The sequence below is a fragment of the Astyanax mexicanus genome, chromosome 18, assembly GCF_023375975.1.
Source record: "Astyanax mexicanus isolate ESR-SI-001 chromosome 18, AstMex3_surface, whole genome shotgun sequence".
Taxonomy (NCBI): Eukaryota; Metazoa; Chordata; class Actinopteri; order Characiformes; family Acestrorhamphidae; genus Astyanax; species Astyanax mexicanus.
Window position 1 is genome coordinate 31,247,501 of NC_064425.1, and position 7,500 is coordinate 31,255,000.

Consider the following 7,500-nt stretch of genomic DNA (forward strand, 5'->3'; position numbering starts at 1 on the left):
CCTGGATTAAGTGTGCCGCGGACTCAGGCTGTTTGGATGGCAGGGGTGAAAAAAATTAAAAAGGCACCTTCTGTAGGACACAGGGCCTTTCTGTAAATGTATGCCAAGTATACTTTAATGTGTGTGTATGATTTTATTTATTTATTTCTCAGAATATTCTTTGTAAATATGATTTTTTTTTAATTGGGCTTTTTTTTATTGGGCCTAATCTGAAGCTTCCATTCCATTGAGTAAGAAACGTAGAGCAAGAAAATTGAACAAAAAAAATGAAGAGATAAAAATTAAGACATATAGGGAGTTTTTGTCTTTTTTTCTTTGGTTACTTTTTGTAGTGAAAGTTAAAAGGAGCTTTTATTTTGAGGCAAGATCTTTGTATTAGTCCGTAGAGCTGCTTTACTTTTGTCAAGAGCAGTAAATGACAGTGAAAAGACTCAGGTCTGTGAGTGACTTATAAATAGGCTTGTTGGGAGTTGATCTTTCGCTTACGGCCATACCACCCTGAGAACGCCCGATCTCGTCTGATCTCGGAAGCTAAGCAGGGTCGGGCCTGGTTAGTACTTGGATGGGAGACCGCCTGGGAATACCAGGTGCTGTAAGCTTTTCCATCTTTCCTTTATTTTTTACTCCGTTCAGTCCATGATGTCACAATTTTTTACAAGGCTACACTGTGTTTACTCTTCATATAAAACACTTACAGTAAACCATATACAGATTAAATACTCACTTAAAAGTTCTTTCATTTTTCTGAAGGAGGATATTGTTTCTTCATGCTAATAAATAAAGAAAAAAATGCATTCTTTTTTATTTTCTTAACGTATAGGTACAGGGCGGCTCACTCCTGTTCCTGGGGCTCTACCACGCTAAAGATTTCAGATTTAACACACCTGAGTCTAGAATGTTCACGTGATCCTGAAGGTCTTAATTACCTGGATCAAGTGTGCCGCGGACTCAGGCTGTTTGGATGGCAGGGGTGAAAAAAAATAAAAAGGCACCTTCTGTAGGACACAGGGCCTTTCTGTAAATGTATGCCAAGTATACTTTAATGTGTGTGTATGATTTTATTTATTTATTTCTCAGAATACTCTTTGTAAATATGATTTTTTTTTTAATTGGGCTTTTTTTTTTATTGGGCCTAATCTGAAGCTTCCATTCCATTGAGTAAGAAACGTAGAGCAAGTAAATTGAACAAAAAAAAATGAAGAGATAAAAATTAAGACATATAGGGAGTTTTTGTATTTTTTTCTTTGGTTACTTTTTGTAGTGAAAGTTAAAAGGAGCTTTTATTTTGAGGCAAGATCTTTGTATTAGTCCGTAGAGCTGCTTTACTTTTGTCAAGAGCAGTAAATGACAGTGAAAAGACTCAGAGTGACTTATAAATAGGCTTGTTGGGAGTTGATCTTTCGCTTACGGCCATACCACCCTGAGAACGCCCGATCTCGTCTGATCTCGGAAGCTAAGCAGGGTCGGGCCTGGTTAGTACTTGGATGGGAGACCGCCTGGGAATACCAGGTGCTGTAAGCTTTTCCATCTTTCCTTTATTTTTTACTCCGTTCAGTCCATGATGTCACAATTTATTACAAGGCTACACTGTGTTTACTCTTCATATAAAACACTTACAGTAAACCATATACAGATTAAATACTCACTTAAAAGTTCTTTCATTTTTCTGAAGCAGGATATTGTTTCTTCATGCTAATAAATAAAGAAAAAATGCATTATTTTTTATTTTCTTAACGTATAGGTACAGGGCGGCTCACTCCTGTTCCTGGGGCTCTACCACGCTAAAGATTTCAGATTTAACACACCTGAGTCTAGAATGTTCACGTGATCCTGAAGGTCTTAATTACCTGGATCAAGTGTGCCGCGGACTCAGGCTGTTTGGATGGCAGGGGTGAAAAAAATTAAAAAGGCACCTTCTGTAGGACACAGGGCCTTTCTGTAAATGTATGCCAAGTATACTTTAATGTGTGTGTATGATTTTATTTATTTATTTCTCAGAATATTCTTTGTAAATATGATTTTTTTTTAATTGGGCTTTTTTTTTATTGGGCCTAATCTGAAGCTTCCATTCCATTGAGTAAGAAACGTAGAGCAAGAAAATTGAACAAAAAAAATGAAGAGATAAAAATTAAGACATATAGGGAGTTTTTGTCTTTTTTTCTTTGGTTACTTTTTGTAGTGAAAGTTAAAAGGAGCTTTTATTTTGAGGCAAGATCTTTGTATTAGTCCGTAGAGCTGCTTTACTTTTGTCAAGAGCAGTAAATGACAGTGAAAAGACTCAGGTCTGTGAGTGACTTATAAATAGGCTTGTTGGGAGTTGATCTTTCGCTTACGACCATACCACCCTGAGAACGCCCGATCTCGTCTGATCTCGGAAGCTAAGCAGGGTCGGGCCTGGTTAGTACTTGGATGGGAGACCGCCTGGGAATACCAGGTGCTGTAAGCTTTTCCATCTTTCCTTTATTTTTTACTCCGTTCAGTCCATGATGTCACAAATTTTTACAAGGCTACACTGTGTTTACTCTTCATATAAAACACTTACAGTAAACCATATACAGATTAAATACTCATTTAAAAGTTCTTTCATTTTTTTGAAGGAGGATATTGTTTCTTCATGCTAATAAATAAAGAAAAAATGCATTATTTTTTATTTTCTTAACATAGGTACAGGGCGACTGACTCCTGTTCATGGGGCTCTACCACGCTAAAGATTTCAGATTTAACACACCTGAGTCTAGAATGTTCACGTGTATCCTGAAGGTCTTAATTACCTGGATCAAGTGTGCCGCGGACTCAGGCTGTTTGGATGGCAGGGGTGAAAAAAATTAAAAAGGCACCTTGGGCCTTTCTGTAAATGTATGCCAAGTATACTTTAATGTGTGTGTATGATTTTATTTATTTATTTCTCAGAATATTCTTTGTAAATATGATTTTTTTTTTAATTGGGCTTTTTTTTTACTGGGCCTAATCTGAAGCTTCCATTCCATTGAGTAAGAAACGTAGAGCAAGAAAATTGAAAAAAAAAATGAAGAGATAAAAATTAAGACATATAGGGAGTTTTTGTCTTTTTTTCTTTGGTTACTTTTTGTAGTGAAAGTTAAAAGGAGCTTTTATTTTGAGGCAAGATCTTTGTATTAGTCCGTAGAGCTGCTTTACTTTTGTCAAGAGCAGTAAATGACAGTGAAAAGACTCAGGTCTGTGAGTGACTTATAAATAGGCTTGTTGGGAGTTGATCTTTCGCTTACGGCCATACCACCCTGAGAACGCCCGATCTCGTCTGATCTCGGAAGCTAAGCAGGGTCGGGCCTGGTTAGTACTTGGATGGGAGACCGCCTGGGAATACCAGGTGCTGTAAGCTTTTCCATCTTTCCTTTATTTTTTACTCCGTTCAGTCCATGATGTCACAATTTTTTACAAGGCTACACTGTGTTTACTCTTCATATAAAACACTTACAGTAAATCATATACAGATTAAATACTCACTTAAAAGTTCTTTCATTTTTCTGAAGGAGGATATTGTTTCTTCATGCTAATAAATAAAGAAAAAAATGCATTCTTTTTTATTTTCTTAACGTATAGGTACAGGGCGGCTCACTCCTGTTCCTGGGGCTCTACCACGCTAAAGATTTCAGATTTAACACACCTGAGTCTAGAATGTTCACGTGATCCTGAAGGTCTTAATTACCTGGATCAAGTGTGCCGCGGACTCAGGCTGTTTGGATGGCAGGGGTGAAAAAAATTAAAAAGGCACCTTCTGTAGGACACAGGGCCTTTCTGTAAATGTATGCCAAGTATACTTTAATGTGTGTGTATGATTTTATTTATTTATTTCTCAGAATATTCTTTGTAAATATGATTTTTTTTTAATTGGGCTTTTTTTTATTGGGCCTAATCTGAAGCTTCCATTCCATTGAGTAAGAAACGTAGAGCAAGAAAATTGAAAAAAAAAAATGAAGAGATAAAAATTAAGACATACAGGGAGTTTTTGTCTTTTTTTCTTTGGTTACTTTTTGTAGTGAAAGTTAAAAGGAGCTTTTATTTTGAGGCAAGATCTTTGTATTAGTCCGTAGAGCTGCTTTACTTTTGTCAAGAGCAGTAAATGACAGTGAAAAGACTCAGGTCTGTGAGTGACTTATAAATAGGCTTGTTGGGAGTTGATCTTTCGCTTACGGCCATACCACCCTGAGAACGCCCGATCTCGTCTGATCTCGGAAGCTAAGCAGGGTCGGGCCTGGTTAGTACTTGGATGGGAGACCGCCTGGGAATACCAGGTGCTGTAAGCTTTTCCATCTTTCCTTTATTTTTTACTCCGTTCAGTCCATGATGTCACAAATTTTTACAAGGCTACACTGTGTTTACTCTTCATATAAAACACTTACAGTAAACCATATACAGATTAAGTACTCACTTAAAAGTTCTTTCATTTTTCTGAAGGAGGATATTGTTTCTTCATGCTAATAAATAAAGAAAAAATGCATTATTTTTAATTTTCTTAACATAGGTACAGGGCGACTGACTTCTGTTCCTGGGGCTCTACCACGCTAAAGATTTCAGATTTAACACACCTGAGTCTAGAATGTTCACGTGATCCTGAAGGTCTTAATTACCTGGATCAAGTGTGCCGCGGACTCAGGCTGTTTGGATGGCAGGGATGAAAAAAATTAAAAAGGCACGTTCTGTAGGACACAGGGCCTTTCTGTAAATGTATGCCAAGTATACTTTAATGTGTGTGTATGATTTTATTTATTTATTTCTCAGAATATTCTTTGTAAATATGATTTTTTTTTTAATTGGGCTTTTTTTTTTACTGGGCCTAATCTGAAGCTTCCATTCCATTGAGTAAGAAACGTAGAGCAAGAAAATTGAAAAAAAAAATGAAGAGATAAAAATTAAGACATATAGGGAGTTTTTGTCTTTTTTTCTTTGGTTACTTTTTGTAGTGAAAGTTAAAAGGAGCTTTTATTTTGAGGCAAGATCTTTGTATTAGTCCGTAGAGCTGCTTTACTTTTGTCAAGAGCAGTAAATGACAGTGAAAAGACTCAGGTCTGTGAGTGACTTATAAATAGGCTTGTTGGGAGTTGATCTTTCGCTTACGGCCATACCATCCTGAGAACGCCCGATCTCGTCTGATCTCGGAAGCTACGCAGGGTCGGGCCTGGTTAGTACTTGGATGGGAGACCGCCTGGGAATACCAGGTGCTGTAAGCTTTTCCATCTTTCCTTTATTTTTTACTCCGTTCAGTCCATGATGTCACAAATTTTTACAAGGCTACACTGTGTTTACTCTTCATATAAAACACTTACAGTAAACCATATACAGATTAAGTACTCACTTAAAAGTTCTTTCATTTTTCTGAAGGAGGATATTGTTTCTTCATGCTAATAAATAAAGAACAAAATGCATTATTTTTTATTTTCTTAACATAGGTACAGGGCGACTGACTTCTGTTCCTGGGGCTCTACCACGCTAAAGATTTCAGATTTAACACACCTGAGTCTAGAATGTTCACGTGATCCTGAAGGTCTTAATTACCTGGATCAAGTGTGCCGCGGACTCAGGCTGTTTGGATGGCAGGGGTGAAAAAAATTAAAAAGGCACCTTCTGTAGGACACAGGGCCTTTCTGTAAATGTATGCCAAGTATACTTTAATGTGTGTGTATGATTTTATTTATTTATTTCTCAGAATATTCTTTGTAAATATGATTTTTTTTTTAATTGGGCTTTTTTTTTTATTGGGCCTAATCTGAAGCTTCCATTCCATTAAGTAAGAAACGTAGAGCAAGTAAATTGAACAAAAAAAAATGAAGAGATAAAAATTAAGACATATAGGGAGTTTTTGTATTTTTTTCTTTGGTTACTTTTTGTAGTGAAAGTTAAAAGGAGCTTTTATTTTGAGGCAAGATCTTTGTATTAGTCCGTAGAGCTGCTTTACTTTTGTCAAGAGCAGTAAATGACAGTGAAAAGACTCAGAGTGACTTATAAATAGGCTTGTTGGGAGTTGATCTTTCGCTTACGGCCATACCACCCTGAGAACGCCCGATCTCGTCTGATCTCGGAAGCTAAGCAGGGTCGGGCCTGGTTAGTACTTGGATGGGAGACCGCCTGGGAATACCAGGTGCTGTAAGCTTTTCCATCTTTCCTTTATTTTTTACTCCGTTCAGTCCATGATGTCACAATTTTTTACAAGGCTACACTGTGTTTACTCTTCATATAAAACACTTACAGTAAACCATATACAGATTAAATACTCACTTAAAAGTTATTTCATTTTTCTGAAGGAGGATATTGTTTCTTCATGCTAATAAATAAAGAAAAAATGCATTATTTTTTATTTTCTTAACATAGGTACAGGGCGACTGACTCCTGTTCCTGGGGCTCTACCACGCTAAAGATTTCAGATTTAACACACCTGAGTCTAGAATGTTCACGTGATCCTGAAGGTCTTAATTACCTGGATCAAGTGTGCCGCGGACTCAGGCTGTTTGGATGGCAGGGGTGAAAAAAATTAAAAAGGCACCTTCTGTAGGACACAGGGCCTTTCTGTAAATGTATGCCAAGTATACTTTAATGTGTGTGTATGATTTTATTTATTTATTTCTCAGAATATTCTTTGTAAATATGATTTTTTTTTTAATTGGGCTTTTTTTTATTGGGCCTAATCTGAAGCTTCCATTCCATTGAGTAAGAAACGTAAAGCAAGAAAATTGAACAAAAAAATGAAGAGATAAAAATTAAGACATATAGGGAGTTTTTGTCTTTTTTTCTTTGGTTACTTTTTGTAGTGAAAGTTAAAAGGAGCTTTTATTTTGAGGCAAGATCTTTGTATTAGTCCGTAGAGCTGCTTTACTTTTGTCAAGAGCAGTAAATGACAGTGAAAAGACTCAGGTCTGTGAGTGACTTATGAATAGGCTTGTTGGGAGTTGATCTTTCGCTTACGGCCATACCACCCTGAGAACGCCCGATCTCGTCTGATCTCGGAAGCTAAGCAGGGTCGGGCCTGGTTAGTACTTGGATGGGAGACCGCCTGGGAATACCAGGTGCTGTAAGCTTTTCCATCTTTCCTTTATTTTTTACTCCGTTCAGTCCATGATGTCACAATTTTTTACAAGGCTACACTGTGTTTACTCTTCATATAAAACACTTACAGTAAACCATATACAGATTAAATACTCACTTAAAAGTTCTTTCATTTTTCTGAAGGAGGATATTGTTTCTTCATGCTAATAAATAAAGAAAAAATGCATTATTTTTTATTTTCTTAACATAGGTACAGGGCGACTGACTCCTGTTCCTGGGGCTCTACCACGCTAAAGATTTCAGATTTAACACACCTGAGTCTAGAATGTTCACGTGATCCTGAAGGTCCTAATTACCTGGATCAAGTGTGCCGCGCACTCAGGCTGTTTGGATGGCAGGGGTGAAAAAAATTAAAAAGGCACCTTCTGTAGGACACAGGGCCTTTCTGTAAATGTATGCCAAGTATACTTTAATGTGTGTGTA

General features: G+C 37.0%; 8 non-coding genes across 8 annotated transcripts; all 8 read left to right on the plus strand.

Annotated features, from left to right (window-relative positions):
* The first annotated feature begins 480 nt into the window (after positions 1 to 480).
* On the plus strand, positions 481 to 599 carry LOC125783445 (5S ribosomal RNA). The gene has a single exon (XR_007426168.1). It is a non-coding gene; the product is annotated as a 5S ribosomal RNA (ribosomal RNA).
* Positions 600 to 1,402: 803 nt separating this feature from the next.
* Positions 1,403 to 1,521, plus strand: LOC125783456 (5S ribosomal RNA). Its single transcript, XR_007426179.1, has one exon. It is a non-coding gene; the product is annotated as a 5S ribosomal RNA (ribosomal RNA).
* Positions 1,522 to 2,327: 806 nt separating this feature from the next.
* LOC125783070 (5S ribosomal RNA) lies at positions 2,328 to 2,446 on the plus strand. Its single transcript, XR_007425804.1, has one exon. It is a non-coding gene; the product is annotated as a 5S ribosomal RNA (ribosomal RNA).
* A 793-nt stretch (positions 2,447 to 3,239) lies between these two features.
* On the plus strand, positions 3,240 to 3,358 carry LOC125783467 (5S ribosomal RNA). The gene has a single exon (XR_007426190.1). It is a non-coding gene; the product is annotated as a 5S ribosomal RNA (ribosomal RNA).
* Positions 3,359 to 4,164: 806 nt separating this feature from the next.
* On the plus strand, positions 4,165 to 4,283 carry LOC125783478 (5S ribosomal RNA). The gene has a single exon (XR_007426201.1). It is a non-coding gene; the product is annotated as a 5S ribosomal RNA (ribosomal RNA).
* Positions 4,284 to 5,088: 805 nt separating this feature from the next.
* LOC125783242 (5S ribosomal RNA) lies at positions 5,089 to 5,207 on the plus strand. The gene has a single exon (XR_007425976.1). It is a non-coding gene; the product is annotated as a 5S ribosomal RNA (ribosomal RNA).
* An 801-nt stretch (positions 5,208 to 6,008) lies between these two features.
* LOC125783489 (5S ribosomal RNA) lies at positions 6,009 to 6,127 on the plus strand. Its single transcript, XR_007426212.1, has one exon. It is a non-coding gene; the product is annotated as a 5S ribosomal RNA (ribosomal RNA).
* An 803-nt stretch (positions 6,128 to 6,930) lies between these two features.
* On the plus strand, positions 6,931 to 7,049 carry LOC125783500 (5S ribosomal RNA). Its single transcript, XR_007426223.1, has one exon. It is a non-coding gene; the product is annotated as a 5S ribosomal RNA (ribosomal RNA).
* Positions 7,050 to 7,500: the final 451 nt, after the last annotated feature.